Source organism: Notolabrus celidotus, chromosome 9, assembly GCF_009762535.1.
Source record: "Notolabrus celidotus isolate fNotCel1 chromosome 9, fNotCel1.pri, whole genome shotgun sequence".
In the NCBI taxonomy this organism is placed as follows: Eukaryota; Metazoa; Chordata; class Actinopteri; order Labriformes; family Labridae; genus Notolabrus; species Notolabrus celidotus.
The window spans coordinates 18,533,680-18,553,410 of NC_048280.1; the positions used below are offsets into that span (position 1 = coordinate 18,533,680).

The 19,731-nt window shown below is 40.7% G+C and overlaps 1 protein-coding gene across 1 annotated transcript in view; it reads left to right on the top strand.

Moving 5' to 3' along the window:
• Positions 1 to 6,942: 6,942 nt before the first annotated feature.
• coro1ca (coronin, actin binding protein, 1Ca) overlaps positions 6,943 to 19,731 on the top strand; it is a 39,464-nt gene continuing 26,675 nt past the window's right edge. Inside the window, exon 1 of the mRNA XM_034692470.1 lies at positions 6,943 to 7,089. The gene's annotated coding sequence lies outside the window, so the exon portion shown is untranslated. The remainder of the gene's footprint in view (positions 7,090 to 19,731) is intronic.

Sequence of the window (19,731 nt, forward strand, 5' to 3'; positions counted from 1 at the left end):
GAGATAGAGAGAGAAAGAGGACGACAGACAGGGCTTCTAACTGGTAAGTGTCAATACAGCATTTGATAAGTGATCAATACTGTTATATGCATAGTGGTGTAGGAGTTGTGAGCTGTCATCTGTCAGGCCTATGCAATGCTTGTTGTGCTGTAATGATGAAAGCTCTGATTGAACAAAATCGATAGGTTCTATATATTCCTGATGCTGAAACTTTTCCGAGCCGTTGCTGCTTCATTGGTTTTGAATTCCTGTATGTCTGAGTATGTGGAGAGAGCAGAGCACATGGTGATCAAGTGATCATCTTTGGCACTCAGGGTGGATGGACAGGATAATGAAGCAGTTGTTCAAAGGGTCACACTGCCTGAGGGGAACAGGTTCCCCACACTAGAAGGTGGAGGTTTATCAATGGAGGAAAATTTCCCCTGTACTCTGAATTTGACGTGATACATTTGAATGATCTGGAAAAACCTATTTCCTCCAATTTCTTCGTTGCTTTCCCACCCTCAGCCGGAAAAACAACAAATTAGCTTCTTCACACTCAGCTGTGCCTCCAATAACATTATCTCCTTCAGCTATGTCTCTGGCCAGATATAGGGGCCGTCAAATGATAAGACACCAGCAGTCATATGTCTTCACACAGACAGGATCCAGACTCATGGTCCAGATCATTGTTCATTGTGTCTTGTAATTTTCTCTGCTCACTGCAGCAGTTTAGAGGACAAAACCCTTTATAACAATCTCAACAGACAGTCTCAGGGAGCAGTTTGTCTCTGCAGCATGCAAGTTATGTTTTGCCTTATGTTTTTCTTTCCTGCTATCTTTCCACCTCCTCCTAACGCTACTGCTATAACTGCTATAACGCTTTTTGACTATTAATTATAATCAGCACCATACCCATAGTCATGGGCGTCGTGGTGGTGGAAAATGTGGAACTGACAACCCAGGGCCGCAGTGGAGGAGGGAGGCTCTGGATGGGTCTGAAATGAAACTTTTTTTTCTCTCTTCGGGTGAAAAAGTAAAGTTAAATTGGCTGAAACAATAAACATGGTTCTAAACCTATGTACTAAACTCTATCTGAAGAAAATGTAGAGTCCCTTTCACCATAACTGTAATGTCCATCCCTGGCACAAGACGAAAGAGCCAAGTGACTGATGCTGGAGCACCATGTCTTCCCCTAAAATCAGAATATGAAAAACATAAAAAAAAGGAGAAAGACAGCAGGATGGGTAAATATGTTGTTTACAAATGTAGTATTAAAGGAAGGTGAGCACAGCTAAAGAGTGGTTAGAGGTAATACAATCAAAGTAGATCTAAGGTAGTCAGCTATTCTGGCTCGGATCATATTGATGTTGTACGTACGTATGGCCTTCAGCTCACAGGACTAAAGTAGGTAAAAAGTGTGCTTTCAAATTATCGTAATGTACAGATAGAATGTTCTGACTTCTGACGACTACAGTCTGAAGCCTTGAATTCCCATAATGTACTGGAAAGTAGATAATCCTGAACAAGCAGGCCTTGCAAAGCAACACGTTAGCATGGTGGTTTGCACTGCTGCTTCACAGGTTCTGGGTTTGAATCCCTACAGGAGCCAACTCGTGTGGAGCTTGAAAGTTCTGGCTATCTACCACTGTAGACGGAAGCAAACTTTTGAAATTAACAGTGAACTGGGAAATACTTGAACCCGATCAAGTAGATCAGCAAAGTAACTGTACCTTGCAGTGTGGTGGTTTTGGGTTAAGAATCAGGCAGGGTCAAGCATATTGGTGAGGGATGTTCTGGATTCTGCCACCTGCCGTCTGGTCATGCTTTTGAGCTGCCAAAATGTCCTTGAAACTGAATAAAACTGAATAAATAAGCATTGACCTGCATTTTAATGTGGTGTGGTTCTTAAGACTGCTGTCTTAAAGTAAGAAGGTCATTGGTTTGAAGCTTGTGCTGGCTAACTGGGTTGGTTCCTCTAGTAAAGAACTCTCTCCATTCCTAAGAGGGTAGAGTTTTATTCTTAAAAGAACAATCTGATACCCTGTTGGAATGTCATCCGACAGCATTATCAACAAGTTTTCTGACATACAACACAATACAATAAATGCTCACCTATAATTACAGGCTTTCATTATTTTTCCACTTATACTGTTTTAATACTGCTAGAATACTTTTTGTGAGTTAGTTTGAGGCCAGTTTAGCAGAGACTATCAATCAGTCTGTTTATTTCATGCAGCTTAAATAGAGTGTACTTCTCTGTACTTCCCCTCCCCCACTGAGATATATTTTTATGGTACCCAGAATTCCTTATAACACCTCATGTTATGAGAGCAAAACTGCAACAGCACAGGATAATGTGTCTCAAAGAAACCCAATATGCCACACAATGTATCCAGAGCAGGATCAAATTGATGCACAGCCTTTTGTTACATACAAGTTTACATATACAGAGTTTTTTAAATGGAAATTTTGCATTCATGTTCCATGTTGGAAAAAAACTGTGAATAGTGGTGACCCATGTATTAAATGGGTCACATGAAACCACATTAGTAAAATATTTTGCCTTTCAAAATTCAAAGGGAGGAAAAACATTTTTGCTTGTACTCTGTCATAAGACTTCACAATGAACACAGAGGAATTAATCAGTCAGTGAGACAGAGTGTTGGAGCCTGTCTTATCTGCACAGATACTGATTATCCAAAAAGATTGATCTAAAGTTTTACACTTTTTAATATGGTAGGCATTTTATCTTTAATTTGAATAATCCATTTAGTTTGCATGAGTGAAAGCAGTTGAACAGCGTTATGTAAGTATACAAGATAGATAATGCTGCAGTGATTCTGCTGAATCATTCCAAAACAAATGATTAAAATCCACAGGTCATATTGTTCCTAAATCTTGTGACTAATTTCCCTCAAACATGAGCAACTATGGTCATCGCAAGTGCATGAATAACCCAATACAGGCCATACAATAGCTGCCAAAGTCATAAGATACTCTAGTTCACCTCCTCCATGCAAATGGCTCCTGTGTGACTATGAATTGTTTGCTACATGGCCCAAGACTGAACACATTTCTAATGCACAGACGCTGATGGTATTCCCAGGCATCTGCTCATTATTTCCCTCCTGTTTCAGCAGCTTCCAGTTTCCAGTGTGCTATTGAAGCAGGAAAAATAAGTTAGGATGCTGAGAGTATTATAGGCTGTGGTTGAACACAGATCAATCACGGTCTGCAAGGAAATTAAAATAACGCATGGCCTGATTTTAGAGGACTATATTTTTGTTGTGAGGTTAACTATGTCTTTCCTCACAGACCAGAATGGGACAGAACCAGGTCAAACAGGAAGGAGGAGAACCAGCCCACAGGGAAGGATTGGAGGATGCAAGGCCAAGCCCTGATTCTGGAGATGTCGTCAGTCACACAGGTGATGTCATGGAGGGAGGAAGCTCCTGTGAGGCAGAGGTGGAGGAGGATGGCAGCACCAGGAAAAATTCAGGAGAGCCAGACGCTCAGTGTCTGGACGAGAGCCCCGGCCAGGAGCCAACAACACCTTCCAGTGAGAAGCACATAAACTTGTGGGTTAGTCCTTCTGCTGCAAGGGAGGTGAGACAGGGAGGGGCTGCAGGAAAGGAAGAGGGAGGAGGAGGAGAAGGAGGAGGCAGAATCGTGCCTCTGGTTCCACAGGAGACAGACAAGAACCTAAAGAGCAGTGAGAAGACTGAGGAGAGAGCCAACACGTACAAGCCTTTCGAAGAAGTGAAGAGAGAGAAGAAGAAGGAGGAGGAGGAGCTTCACATAACCTCAAAGGTCAAGATGGAGAATCAGGAAGAAGAAACCATCCCACAGGAGGAGAAGCAAGATGAAAACTCCTTAGATGAAGTTTTGAATGAAAGGTATGCAATTGCTGTTAGTTCAAAAGATGCAAAGTTATTTATCTCTGAAGAAGACTCTGCAAAGGTGAAGACGAGCAGATTTGGAGCTCATGCGGGGAGTGAGCTGTTACAGTCTGCTCAACCAGATCACAATAACACCATGGTTGATGAAGATATCAAACTCTGGGCAGGAACAGTGGGCCGCTTGACTGAGAGGAAGGAACCGCCTACAGCTCAACAACAACATCCTTTGGAAAACAGTGTGCAGAAAGAGTCTCTATTAGACATGAGTGATACCATTCAGTGTGGACCTCCAAAAATGAAAACAGAGGATAATACAAAAGAGGAAACGCCAGCCTGTGAGGTGAAGCCAACTTTTAATGACTACTCTTCGAATATAGCAAAAGTCACTGACACTGATGATCAAAGGCATTCAGTGAAGCCTCATCCATTGATGGGTTCAACAGAAGACAGCACGAGTCAATCAATAGACTCGGCTCAGGCATTAAATCCAGCCTCACCTAGTGAACCCAGCTCTATTTTGGAGAAGCTGTTGAAGAGGAACAGAAAGGAGGCATTCCCAAATCTGTCGGAGATGAAAGAGGTTTACATAAATGACAAGGACACCACGGATGGTACAGCAGAGACGCATATCATTTACAGTGCAGCAACAGAACTATCTGCTGATCAAATCCATCATTCAGATGTAAGCACACCTCTGTCATCATGTGACATAAAGGAGCTGGAAAACCTCCCAGAAAAGGAGCTGCACATTAAGGACCTGAATCTGAAACAGATAGATGCTTCTGACAGTACAACCTCAGATGTTCCTGAAATGATTGGAAATATTGATAGTGAGAGCTCACTCACAACATCAAATCATTCCAAAGCTGAATGTCCAGAGGAGATACTCTTAACAGATGATAAACCAGAGGAGGAGGTGGAGATAAAGCTGAATGAAAAGCAGCCACCAGAACATTTACTATCAGCTGTCTCACATGAAAGAGCGTCTATTGAGTTGAGTTGTTCGATCACTGAGGAATCTGTACCTTCATCAGTGTCTGATACAAAGTCTCACCTGACGAAAAGTGATGACTCCGGCTATTTACATGTCTCTGAGATCACAGACAACAATACCATTGGCCCTCCCCTACAAATAGAGAGTGAGAGAAATAGCAAAGCTGAACAGGAGTCATCTGGCTCTGCAAGCTCAGAGGCACAACCTGTGAGGAAGAGGGAGGAGGACTCCACTGAGGACACTGTCAAATCTGTGGATACTGGATCAGTTTTGGTTGAAGCCAGCACAGCCATTCCAGAGGAAAAACACCAAGTCTCTGACATGAAGCAGGATCTTCATACTACACCTAACAGAGAAAAAACAATGCCAGAACAACCTGATAAAAAACCTGGCATTGAGAGAGGCGACGCTGTTGTAAAGAGAAATAAATCCCAAAGCACTCCCAGAACTAGGCCTGTCTCTGACCTCATAAAGGAGTCAATTCAGCTGCATGAAAAGCTGCAACACCAGGACCGGCCCAAGCCAGCTGAAGTCAAGTGTGATGATCAGGGCCACTCTGTCAAGGTGGCACAGATGAAGGCAGCTTTTGATTCCACTCAGAAATCCCCAGAGAAGGCGATTGAGAGGAAGCCATCAATGAGAAAAGGTAAGTGTGATATCTGGCTTACAGTATACATGATAGTATATGATGTGTAGAAACTGTGTAAAGTATAGAACACATATAATACTGACAGGATAACAGGTAAAGGGATTAGTGAGGCATTACATGTTTAAACAACAATTCACCAATCAAGTCTGCAGTCCCTTTCCCTGAACCAGGAGAATTGGGGCTGCCAGATTCACCACAAACACTTGCATCAACCCTCATCTATGAAGAGTGAAGAAAAAATAGATTTGATGATGGAATACAGCTGTTTTCTTGTCAGAAGTCAGCATTAGTCTGGATTTGTGAAATAACGCCATCTTGTGGCACTGTGATACACTTGTGGTACATTGTGTTCTTGAAATAGAGTTTTAATATTATCAAGCGATTCCTCGAACAGACACATTACATAAGCATGTCCTGTTGTTTCTGCATACATCACATACTGTCTACTGTAATGGTTATGTGAGGATATTCAATGGAGCCTGCATAAAAATATCTAGTGTATCAAGGAATCATTTTCTAAACCTCCCCACAAACAACCATAACCAGGAGAGATATATTAAATATACCCCACCTCTATCACACTTACATAAACATTTTACCTACCCAATTATAATTGGCTCATTATTGTCTTATCTTAAAATAATGTGCCACATTGGCTCATTTATTTTGTTTTCGATACAGTCAGATGGGTGGATAATATACTTTTTTTTATAAAAGAATCAAACAAAGCAAATACAAATTGTCTGTGTTTTGTGAAACCGATTAAAAATGCAAAGAATATACTGTATAAAGAGGAGGATTTATAAAATCACATTATGTGTTCATTTTCTATGATGACTATCACAACAATAGAAGTACAGATTTACATGAAGTCACACATTTGATTATGATTTTCTTCAACCGGCTTCCTGAAAAAAAGCACGCTTATATATACGTTATACCTACCCAATTATAATTGGCTCATTATTGTCTTATCTTAAAATAATGTGCCACATTGGCTCATTTATTTTGTCTTTGATACAGTCAGATGGGTGTATATACTTTTTTATTATAAGAGAATCAAACAAAGCTAATAAAAATAGTCCTTTTGCATATTCTGTGTTTTATGAAAGGTGTTCCAACCGATTAAAAATGCAAAGAATATACTGTATAAAGAGGAGGATTTATAAAATGACAATATGTGTTCATTTTCTATCACGACTACCGCAACAATAGAAGTACAGATTTACATGAAGTCACACAATTGATTATGATTTTCTTCAACCGGCTTCCTGAAAAAAAAAGCAGGCGTGAGTCCTGTTCCCTGTTAGCCAAAAAAAAAGCCACTCTTATTGGCTGCTGCAGCTGCCCATCAAACCTGAATGATCCTATCACGGCTCGCCAAGCGAAAATAAAGGGCGGGCTTATGGACAGAGTCGGGAAAGAGCAGACTACAGAGCGGAGTGGTGTCAGCAGCAGCAGCAGCACAGCAGCGGCACAGTCATAGGGAGGAATCAAGTGGGATACGCGTTGGGATCTGTTATATCATTCGGCTTTCAGGAATACTTTCATTTTCCTCTTAGAAGGTAGGTTTCAGACTAAGCTGACTATATTAAATCACTGCAGGGATGATACGTGTTGTAGTGTTCTTTGTTTGCACACCCGACGCCTCAGTCATCCAGACAGGAAAGTGCACGCGCTAGCTAAAATGAATTGGGCAGTCTGTAGAATGCTAGCCGTTAACGGCGGTTAACTGACATTGACCTGAAGTTTCTCAATGATCGTGTTAAAAATTATGCTTTCACGACAGGGTTTCTCTCTCTCTGGGGCCGACTGGGTTACGTGGACAATCCAGGACATGGATTGTACGTTACAGAGCTGGGTGGGGTAGCTAACCATAGTGCTGCAGGAAAACTTATCTCCCAGACGATAGATCCACATACACGGAGGTGCAGGCAGCAGAACAACCGCGCCCTGGCCCGTGGCATTCTGACTCTTAATGTAGACACACCTGGAAAATGAGCCCCAGAAACTCACCAATGCAATAATAACATCGTTTTCTTACATAGGTTGTTATGTACTTTCAATTTAAATAATCCCACTCGATTAATATATCAAATCATCCAGATGCAATATTCAGATTTGACCCACTAACACACTGGCATGGAAGATAATAGGAAAGGGCTGAAGTATACAAGCTGCTGGATGCATAGACATTGTGGCTTCTGATCGTCTGGTCATCACACGTGGAGAATTATACAGTGTTAATATGCACTATGTGCTAAGAGCATAGACTGTATGGCTAAGAGATAAAAGTAGACTAGATCTGGTGGTTTTTAATATTTCATGAAGGCACGAACACAGACTTGGACATATAAATAACATGTATCATGTATATCAACCCTCCTGTTATGTTCGTTTCTCTGGAACAGCAATAATGTTCCTAGGTCAATTTGACCCGGGGGCATATTCAATTATCCAAAAGTGTCAGAACCCCAAAAAATCCCAATACACATTTTTTTTAATCTAAATTTAACTAAAATTTTAACCATTTAAATCAAGATTTGGTCCATCGGTGTCTTTAATTCTCACAGATCATGGTTCAATAAGGATAACTCCTTTAACGTTTTTCATTAGAATTCATGTTAAAACTTGTTTAATGTACATTGGAAAGCCCTAACTATAAATTCAACAGTTTTATATACTATATTTTTGTTTATTTTATTTAGAATTTTCTTATTTTTTATTTTATGAAGTGATGTTGATAAATCAACAGGACTCCTCTTCTGTCACATGCTGCCCAGATTTTTATGCTGCATTTAGCAGGCTGGGAGGCATATATTGACTAAAATAGACTTTAAAAAGGGTCAATTTGACCCGCAACATATTGGGGGGTTAAGCAACTGAGTGCAATGCTGGGCCAATCCGTATGAAGTATTGGTAATTAATAATCATATTCTTACTCTAAATTATATAGTATATGTTTTCAAGCATTTTTAAGTAGATCAGTAAGAAGTGTGAATTCACAGTTGTATTTCCATATCAGTTTGATCTTGATCTTAAATCACATAGCTAGGCATATATGTTCTAACACACATGAGATGGTGACAGAGAAACATAGTTACTAAGTATCATAAGTGTGGCTGCTTCTGATTATTATTTCCAATATTGATGAATGGGTCCATTTATTTTCCACTCCAGTCACTTGGATCATTGTTCATATTAAACTAACAATATGATGCAAAAGGCTGCAAATGTTCATGTTTGAGTTGTGGAACAACATCATTATTTATTATCAATCATTTATGCATTTCCAGTCCCTCCACTGACCAACTAACTGCCTCAACTATGTTTCTAAGTGTCATGAATTAGCCTCACTTATAACTGTTTTTATTATTCTTAGATACTAATATTATTCTGGGATACGAGTGTATTTAAAATGTGTCTTAAACTGAAGTTTGTGGGAAGATCTTAAATGATGACCCCCTAAGTACTGTCTTTGCAGTCGAGTCTCAGTGGTGAGACTTGACCCCAAGATGTTTTTTGTGTGACCCCTCTGTATGCCTCCAACAGCTCATTTGCTTGCTCATGACAATAGGCCAGTTGGATTTGTGACGAACGTGGTCAGTGAGCCAAAAGGGCAGCATGATTTGCATATTTGGCCCCCTTTCTTGAACTTGGTTACTCAGCATTCATGTGTAATCAGCTTTTGAATTGCAGGATTTCCAGATCCACTGTGGGATGTAGAGCAGGTGAAGGCTGACGGAGTGACCTTGGGGTCGACAGTCAACCATACGACAGCTGTGTTTGGGCTTGTTAACCATACCAGACACATCAACCTCTGGGTTGTGCTGCGGTACAAGGTCTTCAGTAGTGCATAGCCTGCCTTCCTATGGCTGGGCAGGGGGAGAGGAAGTGGGTCAGGAAGCAGAGGGAAACTAAGCGTGAGATGTTGGGGAGTGTTGGCTCCTATCAACTGCAGTACAGGGTGCTGGTTTCAGCCTTGGGTGTAATATGGAGTGCTTTTTAAAAAAAATGGTGGCAGGAAGATCATCAATATTTATATCCAGTGTGACCATTACATGTATTTAATCTGAGTTGATAGCTGGCCATCTCTGTTCACTGTTTTTGTGATAAATCATTAAATAGTAGCGGTTCAGCCCACATTTCACATGTAATTGATATCTACCCAGGTAGTGTTAGCTCTCATATCAGTCAGTTTTAATAATCCACATCCTGTGAATAGAGGCTAAATGTCTGGTGAACTCTACTGCTCAGTTTGACTGAAAGATTGCATTCTTTGAACATTTCTGACACACCTCAGTTTGTGTCCAGTCCTGTCTGTGCGAGATGCAATCTCAGTCTGCAGTCCTATGAGAAACTCTGAGGGTGCATTCACTTAAAGATTCTGCAGATTTTCTCTCTGCATTTGATGTGCAGAATTTTTTTTCCAGACTAGGTGTCAGGTGCGTCTTTTTCTCAGGACAGTCAGAGAGACACATCTCATTATCCGACTGCTAAGCATATTAGGGTGTTTGTTTGTTTGTTTGTTTGGACCAGCCTGGGAATGAAGAGGATCACAAGCCTAAATCTGTGCTGCTTACGCTTACACAGTGGAGACACTGCCTACAGACGGTTAAAGCACTTAAGATATATGAATCCAAATATTTGTTTCTCTCAGTTTGTTTGATACTTTTGTATTTGTTTTACTCAAAGATGAAGATGTATGATTTTCTTCCTCTTGAATCTTTGAGAGAAAAATTATTCATTTTGCTTGACGAATCAAAGATTAAGTTCAAAACCCCTCGATACTTTTAATGCTTTGTAGCTTTTTTTAATGCTTTGTAGCGTGCATTTCCACAGGCTAATACTGTTTCCTCCATTGGTTTGTCCCACCACAGCTGACAACATCTGTTGAAAGGGAGTAGTGGTTTTTACATTGCTCACTGGGGGGGGGGAAGTAGCTGATCAGGAAGAGAAGACACATGCTTTGTACTCTCAGGCCATATTATAGGAGTTGTTTTTTTCTGATTGAACAATAGGCACGGTTCTTGAGTTCATCCCCTAGTTGTGGTGTCTGTTGTGTTGATCATCTGATAACTGAAGTGCAAGTGAAAACTTAGGTTGTGATCAGTATCTTTCTTTTTTTTTTTGTGCTTTTTGAAAAGCAATAATACTGAACACAATGCTCATAAAAACCACAGCTTTTCTTGTTGTGATTAATTTTATAGGACTTTATAAAGGCTCTTTTAAATCTTGACTCTAAAGTAGGATAAGACGTTTAGGAATTAGTCCCTTAAGTCTCACAGCACATTAATGAAAGAGAGTTGGGAAGTGGATTTGTGCCAAACTACAGCTATAAGACATGTACAGAAGCACACTAAACACACACAGATTTTCAGACAGTTAACTATTTTGGAAGAAAAGTAGTCGTCTGTTTTTCCTGTTTTGGAATGAGGAAGTTGGTAAAACCTCAGCTTTGACTGCTTGTGTTAAAAATCTGTTCTTCTGTAAATGTCCTTTACGCTTGAGAAATTCGATAGTCTGATCCTTGGTTGGTCTGTAAGTTACCTGGCACAACTCAAAGTTACCAGTCCAACTTTGATCCTTTTGGCTCTTGTGTCTGCAAATCCCATTTCCTCTGCAAAGTATAAGAGAGCACAGTAGCTTTCTCTGAAACCCTGATGAGTAATGTATTGTTTTTCAGAAGGTTTTGAACTTCGCAGAGCACAGACTGCATGGTCACTTGGGGTTGGAATGAGGTGAAAAAAACCACCTTATCTCATTGTTGCATAAAGCAATGGAATGTGGCTGGAATCTGATTACAATGGTGGTCCGTGGCCTTGGTTACAGGAAGGGGATTTAGGTGGCGTCTCATGTGGTCTTGGTGACAAAAGGCAAAAGGCAGCCAGTGTATGGGAAGCACTGAGGCGACATCATTGGTGCGAGTGTGTGTGTAGTGGCGGGCAGTGAGGGGCAGCGTGGGTAGAAAAGTGTGGGAAAAGAAAAGTCTGTAACTATTAATGACTGTTGAATATCTACAGTTACAATATGAAGCTCTACCAAATAACACTAGCAGACACACGACAGTGACTTTTGGAAGAAGCAACATGATGAAGTACTTCAACAAATAAAGAATTGCATAACTGAACTTTCAGCAGATAAGACCTGTCAGGAAACTGAAAGGTTGGGTCTTGTTTTACTTTCTGTGTGTCATATACTGTATATATCCACAGTGAACTTAGCTGAATGGTTTAAAATGACACGTTTGTTGTTTTAAAGCTGAATGAGACAATAGATGAACAAAGAATCAACTTCTATTTTCTGTTTTAGGTTTGTAGTGCAAAATCTTCTGAGGTTGTATTTTTTCTTGTAAAGAAATAGCCGTTTGAATAATCAGTTTTGTCTCACGCTTATTCGTAAGTGCTTTTAGTTAATGACAGAAAAAACAACAACCATGCTAGCTTCATCATACGTCATTACACACAGACTCAACACAATGGTGACTGAGCCAGTGACCTTTTAACAAGAGCCCTTGCATTTGCATAATTCCAAGCTACTAAAGACTGGATGTCCAGTCAACAATCTTGAGAAAAATCACAATTGACAACCATCATTTAAGGCATGTTTACTCTCCAGAGTTGTTTTGGAAGCCTGCTTTTGTTTAGTTGTGAGTAAATGACTAAGTTGTTGGTCAAGCAAAATAAAAAAGGATGTGGTGACCACCGAAAGGTGGATGGCGGAAAGTCCAAAGAAATGAGGTGCATTCAACATAAGCATACAGAGACATTATGGGTTATCAAATGCATGCTCTCCAAGCATATTTTCCATTACAACAGCTGAGTTTGGGCTTGTTAAAACACTCTTTCTGTTGAAACGTGCACATGAAGAGTAATAGTAATATTGAAATCTTGTTGAGAATTAAAACATGTTTAGAGCCATACTTTTGACACCTTGAGCTCTCTGCTGAAAAACAAGTCTGTTTTGCTATGACATGACATTCAGTACCATTTAAGAATATTCAGATGTGATCTTTGTGACACGATAATAACTAATTGAACTGTATCAGAGATTATTTTGTGCATGTGTATCATTCATTAGTACATACTAGTACAGTAATGTTATGATATAACTATGTTGTAGTGGATGTTTTGCTGTTGTCATAATTCTGCTGCCCCTCCTTCTCTTGAGTCAGCTCATCCCATTTGTGGCTGGGATTTTCATGTTATGTCACATCTTAGTCATGACGCTCAATGGAGCAGAGCACTAGGGACAGTTCTGCATTTAAAAAAAAAACAGGTCGTGGAAAGATATCTATAAAAGCTATATGTTGTTTGTATTGAAACATACTGCCCACTTTTAATCAATTTTCAAAAATAAGCCTTTACAATTGGGTTTCAGGCAGTGTAACACTATTTGCCTTATTTGCTATGAACAGTTTAAAAAAATCATCCTTTTCAGACATTACTCTTGGAGCTGCTGCCAAAAATGTTTCCCTGTAAACAATTTTCTTCTACTACCGTCACATCTTTGTTTTTAAGGTGAGGCAATAATGTTAGTAATTTGTGGTTTGTGAGGTCTGTCAATTAAAAACCAGTTTGATGACAAATAGCTGCTGACAGAATGGGGTGGCTGCTTGTTTTAATTGGAATGTGTGAATATAACAGAACGTGGCAGGGACACGTCCCCACACAGGGACTCACTGAGTATGTGCTATATAATCTTATATGGTATGCAGGTGCTCCAAAATCATTTTTCAAAGGGTGCAAATGTAGGGACATCTGATCACTCGGTAGCACAAAGTAAGCAGTTTTGATTCTTTCATTGATCTGAGTGTCTAGTTACTGGGATACATGTTGGATCAAATTACTAAAAATATGTTTGTCCTAGTGATAATCCAGTAATAAGAGATGTTACTGGACTAAAATTCTGGCATACACCGCAAACATGAGCCACGCTAAGCCTTTTTTTTGTTTTTTGCTTTACTTGTTTCCTCCCTGTAGCAGTTACGCAGTCTTATGTCAGAGCAAAACAATTTCCCCCTGGATTAATGCAAGGCAGCAGTCTGCACTGTGACTGTGAGGTAGAGATAAGAGAGTCTAAATGCTACTATTATAACTTTGCTATTCATACCATTTCCTAACTGTGTTCTTTAAATTCAAGATAGTCTGCTGCTTTTTGTGCTGGACCGCAACAATGCACCCCATAATAATGATAAAACAAGGAAAGGCACACCACTGCATCATTTGCTCATTTTGTACCAAAAGACTGGTTACATTAGCAAATAAAAGTGACGTATAAGACCCTTATAAGAAGTTTAAGACGGATTTCCTAAACAGAACTGGCAGATGTAAATGACGTTGAGGAATGCAGAGAGGACTTCAAATTGTGTCACACTGGTCCCATTTCCTGTTGGTCATTCCCTCAGGCTGTGGGGTCCTCCTTCTGTCTCTGCACATCAGGGTCAGCTCTGCCGGCTCAGGAGGCAATAAGGTACACAGCTTCTCTTTCATCTGAGCTGCCCAACACATACTTGAGGGGGTTTTGCTTGAATTTGGGCTGGATCAGTGAGCTGTAAATCTCAGGAGAGTGTCACTGAGTAGCGTCGGATTCCCTCAAGGTGTGTGTGTCCATCTTTCTCTGGTGAGCCGGATGTTTCCAGACTACTGCCTCAGAAGAGCCTCTGCTGACAGTGTTACTTTTTGACAGTAGTGTTTTGGGGAAAATTGAAATACAGTTTTGTTGCCCGAGTTTAGCCCCAGTATTTGTTTGAATGTCTGGTTATTTTAAATTGGACTAAAAAGCAATTTATGTCAGTTATTCTCAATGTTTATCACTTTGCATTGAATCAGGACTTGAGTTGGGGTTATAATGATGTTCTTACGCAAGAGCTCTGCCAGATAGAAGCACTTTTTCTGTGATGTGTTCCTGTGGTGGGGTTGGAATTTGTCTTTTAGAGAAACCCGAGTGCATTCAATTGTTTGGAGCTATCTCTCAAAAAGTACGATTTGTTTGAAATGTTGAAGGAAGTTGTGCAAAGGCCATCACGGGTCCTGCTGTGTTTAACTTTTAGGTCTGAGGTAAATGAGGTCTGAGTGATAAATATGATTTCAGGTTTGAATTGTATTCAAGAGAGGCTCAAATCGGGTGTAAATCCAGGCCTTGAGAAGTAGGGAAATTGGTTGATGCAGTGCTTCTGATATAAATGTATAGATAGCCTCATGGAGGTTACCTAATGTTGACGGAGTTGACACACATTTCAGTGGGGAAGGCTGTCTGATCTAATGCTGCGTCACCACCAAGCGGTCAAGGTTGGTAAGGTATGGTACACAATTGTTGCCGTTGTTAAAAAAACAGATGTTAAAGAAGACACCAGCTGAGCAGGAAGAGAGGTACAGAGATGGGTGTAAAGGGAAAGGGAGACGTACAAGAATATACAAGACAAAATCCTGTAACCTGATGTCATTAAATACTTAACATAGCTTACCTGCAACCTACCTTTCCCAATGACAGTTCACCATTGACTTGATTAAAGCGCTACACAAGTTACTTGCATAACTGTCCTTGGCAAAACCTCAAAAATATGCATTGTGTCATAACCAAGCAGCAACCTCCGGCCGCGAGAATTGAAGCCAATGCGGAAGTGTTAAAAACTGCAGTTCCTGGAGTGTCCACTTGATTATGGCTCCGGAAGTACTGGAAACCACATAAACACAAATTCAAAAAACACAGATCTTTGCAGCAGAAATAGACATGTTTGCAGCCTGGTACAAAAAACGAGTGTAGTCTGGATAGCTCATGTCTCGATCGGCACACACTGTACGGGGGCTGAATTTTTTCATAACACTGCAATTTTTAAGATTATGATTTTTCCATTTTAAGAGGCACAGCTGACTTGATTGACAGGCAGGAACACTGTAGCTGTTGGCTAGGACGCTCAAAGTCTGCCTCTTTACCTCACACTAGCTCAACAGCAGTTAGGTTAAGTTCAGCATATCCAAAATAGTCTTCAAAACAGCGCTTCAGAAACAGATGGGTGAAGTCACGGATACTACGTCCATTATTTATACAGTCTATGAACAAAACAAGAGGAGTCTTTCCACAGAAAAAGCAGAATGGGATTTTGATCTGAAAAGCAGTTCAAAATATAAACTTAGCTGATATAAAGCCAATACAGACTGCAGTATAATTTCTGTCTTTTAGTCAAGATCTGCACACAGCTGCGTAAAAAAAAACCTTCAACTCTATATTTGTGTGAGACACACGTGAGACTAGCTGCTCACAACAGCAGAATAAACGATATCTGTTAACATACACCAAAACAAAAAAAACGAACCATTCTGGAGAGCCGTCACCACTTCTCTTTCTGAGTGAAGCGCTGAAGGTAAAGTTCACTGTGGAAACGCAAGATCAGGCTTTACCATACCAAACTGTACTGAACCAAACTTGACTGCTTTGAGGGAAGTACCATACCCAGCAACTGTGGTGGTTTTTTTATTATTATTATTCTTTGGATATACACTACCAGTCAAAAATTTGGACACACCTTCTCATTCAATGGTTTTTATTTATTATAGACATCAATACTATGAAATAATCTGGTTTTGCCATAATATGGATTACAACAGTAGTCAAATAGGGCTATCCATTGTGTACTAACCCTACCTCTGAACAACACAACTGATGGTCTCAAACACATTAAGAAGGCAAGCAATTCTACAAATGAACTCTTGACAAGGCTCATGTTAATTAGAAACCATTCCAGGAGACCACTTCATGAAGCAGACTTGGAGAATACCAAGAGTGTGCAAAGCTGTCATCAGGGCAAAAGGGGGCTACTTTACAGAATCTATAAAACACATTCTGGATTGTTTAACACTTTTTTTTGTAATTCAATAAATCCATTTATGTTCTTTCATATTTAAAGTGTTTAAAATAATTAAGATAAATAAAAAATGTTGAATGAGAAGGTGTTTCCAAACTTTTGACTGGTAGTGTACATCTAACAAACAAGGCTTACTCACAAGGAGGACCCAGTGTTACAAATTCAGCTGCAGCCTCAACTAGTCTACTGGAAGGAAAACTGTCACTGCCTGAGTTTGCTGTTGTCAGAGTGACTTTGTTGCAAGATCAACATATTATATTAAACACTTCCTGCTGTTTGTAGAGCTAAAGGATTGTGTGACTGGGGATCTTTGTGCAGACTCAGGCAGACCTCAAGAATGCAGTGATTGTTTTGTCTAGTCTAGTCACACTATTGTGGTAATAAAACAGCACATCTCTCTTGCAGAAAACAACGTACTATTCTGCTTCGAATGAACAAAGTTTAAGGGATCCTTTTTTCATCTGCTTCATTTTAAGAATGGGCAAGACTCAAGTGACTATCAATGATTTCATCATCATCATCATTGTGAAGCTGCACTGCACCTGATTTGACCGTTGCTTCTTCAGATGTGGTAGTTATTGGGAAAAAGCCTAATTTCACCTAAACAGTCCCAGAACTCAGTTGAGATTTTTGTGGAGAAATGACCGTGCAGTCGGGCTTATTTCTTTTTAACAAGGCAGTAATTCTTCTCAGGGCTGAAAGTGCTTGATAGAAACTCTGAATACAGATCTGCTTATTCTCTTCTTCATCTGAACCCTTTCCAGTAATTTGCTGATCAGCCTGGCTTCCAGCTGTTCAGTGAAGTTCATTATCAGTGGATGGTTCCCAGAAAAAAGTCTCACAGAGAAACCACTTGTTGTTGAAAAATAAATTCCAAACATAGAGATATAAGTAGAATACCTTAGTCTGTATTTTAAGTTTGGTGTTGCGATTTTATTCTTGGTGGGTATTTTCCTGTTGCTAGGCAGCATGTGTGTGTTGCTAAACATGTCTCAGAGACAGATTGCCAGTAGCAACCACAGAATTTTTGCTTTACTTGTACTTTTTGCTCTCTTGGAGAATCAATGGAGGTTGGTTCAAAGTTAAAATGCTATTGTGATTTGTATCTATTCATACTGTGCAGTTCTTGTCCACCAGCCTGAATCCATTTAATTCAAATTCACTGTCGGGCTTCAGCGTGTAGTTCAGCTCCAGCCATGATGGAAATGATCATTTTAAATCACTGAAAATTACTCTTATGAGCAAACAGCCTACCATGGTGGATACTCAAAAGTCAGACAGAAACATATTTGAGCCAGTTGGCCATGTTTTTTACGTTTACAGCCAAGAGAGCATGAGGCTCCATTGGACAGTCAGTAGGGACTTGTTTGAATTGATGTTTAGTAGCCAAACATTAGCCTGTCAAACACTCAGCAAGTGTTTAGATATAGATTAAAAACCAGATTCAACTCTCCTATCCCATGACATATATTTTTCTGACATTATTTTTAAAGGTTTCATTCCCAATTTGCTCCATTTAAAGCTGGGGTTGGTAGTCTCGGCAAACTAGCAAGAATTTGAATGTAGCATTTACCCAGAACTCCGTCTAACCCCTCCCCTCCTCCCCCTCTCCTCCAAAGTGACCCCCCCCCCCCCCCCAGCTGTTGTTAGTACTCACAACTGTCATGTTAGCATTATCCAGTTGTACTGGTGACACGATATCAGGAGAAAAGTTGGAACACATATAATACTGTTACTGTCTGTTAAATGTGTTCAGTGTAGATGCTCTTAATTCCTACAGTGTTGACGGTAAAGGCTGATTTATACTTCTGCGTCGAATCGACGGCGTAACCTACGCCGTAGGTCCGCGTAGCTCCCGTACCTACGCAGAGGCCTACGCACGTAGCTGACGTGCACCTCCTCCAAAATGTAACTACGCGTAGAGCCGACGCGGACCGCAAGCTCTGTGATTGGTCCGCTCGACGGCTTTGTCTTTCCCGCATTCACAGCACTTCCGGGGTCCCGGACATCGGCCACACATCGGCCGTGTATTTCATCTCCTCCTCTATTCTTCATGTAATCATGTCTGTATGATAAACAGCAACATGTATCAGCTGTAGATTAACATAACACGCTCTGAATCGATGTGGAAAAGTAAACAGAGATCGTAGCGGGACCGGAAGCAGGCGACCGGCTATCAGAGAGACCGCACTGCCCTCAGGCGTTTCGGCGGAGAATTGCTGCGCGACACAGACACACCGACGCAGAAGTATGAGGGGCTCATGTCCGCGTCAGCCCCTGCTGCGTAGGGCGACGCAGAAGTATAAATCAGCCTTTAGTGAAGGCATCAGGAGAGTGAGGTGTAGAGAGTGCGAGTGGGAGAGAGGAGAGACAAGAGGAGAAGTTTTTCATTTATTCAAACATTGATTGTTGCTTTGTTGGTTGGCGTGATCACGGCCGACAGTGACCGGTTAGTAAAGCTCAACGTGTTCACAAATCGGCTCGTCATCCCTACAGCGTCCGGACAGACGCTACAATACAAATACATTTTCTGTAGGACTTACTAAATGTCATTCATTCTTCTGCTTGTCAGAGCCCCCATGGTGAGAGCTTTTTAGACTCTGATCCGGACTACAGTCCTGAGCAAAGCACCTCATCGGGTCAGAGGGGACAGGCCCGAGGTCGAATGAGAGGGGCAGTAAATAGAGTCAGGGGAAGCAGAGGCAGGGGACAGGGACGAGGAGTACATGCCGGGGAAATGTACGTGCAGGAGGCAGGCAGAACGGCAGGACGGGATTTTTGGCACCCAAAAACGGTGATTGGTTGGTGTTTTCCCAGGTTTACTCCAGCTGTAGATAGCAGCTCTTTTTCGCTCTTTTTTAAGAACAAATTTTGTATTGATTGCCATCGGGACATAAAGATCATTTTAACCAGTATAACAAAAAGTGTATCTAAATCTGATTACCAACCCTAGATAAACAATGTGGTGGTTATATTGCTTGTTAGGGTGTGCATCTCTCCTTTTAGGATAATCTGTTTGTAGCTTAGAAAAAATGAAAGAATATGTTTTTCAAATAACGCGCTTTTGAGTTTATTACTTTTCCAAGAGTCCAGGGCTCAAGACAAATGGTGTCAAGTTGACATGAGGACAATAAACAATGTGCTTGGGATGATCAGGGATGTTCCTTGGATGTACTATGTGCAATTTTGAGTAACTTTTGCTTAGTAAATCAAAACTCAACCTTCCACTAATTGTATTAGAACACATCTGTTCATACTGTCATTATGTTCACTCACTATTGCTGGCTTGCTACTCAGCACGAGACCAATGGAGATTCTGAAATGTTCCCATGGCACCTGTCCA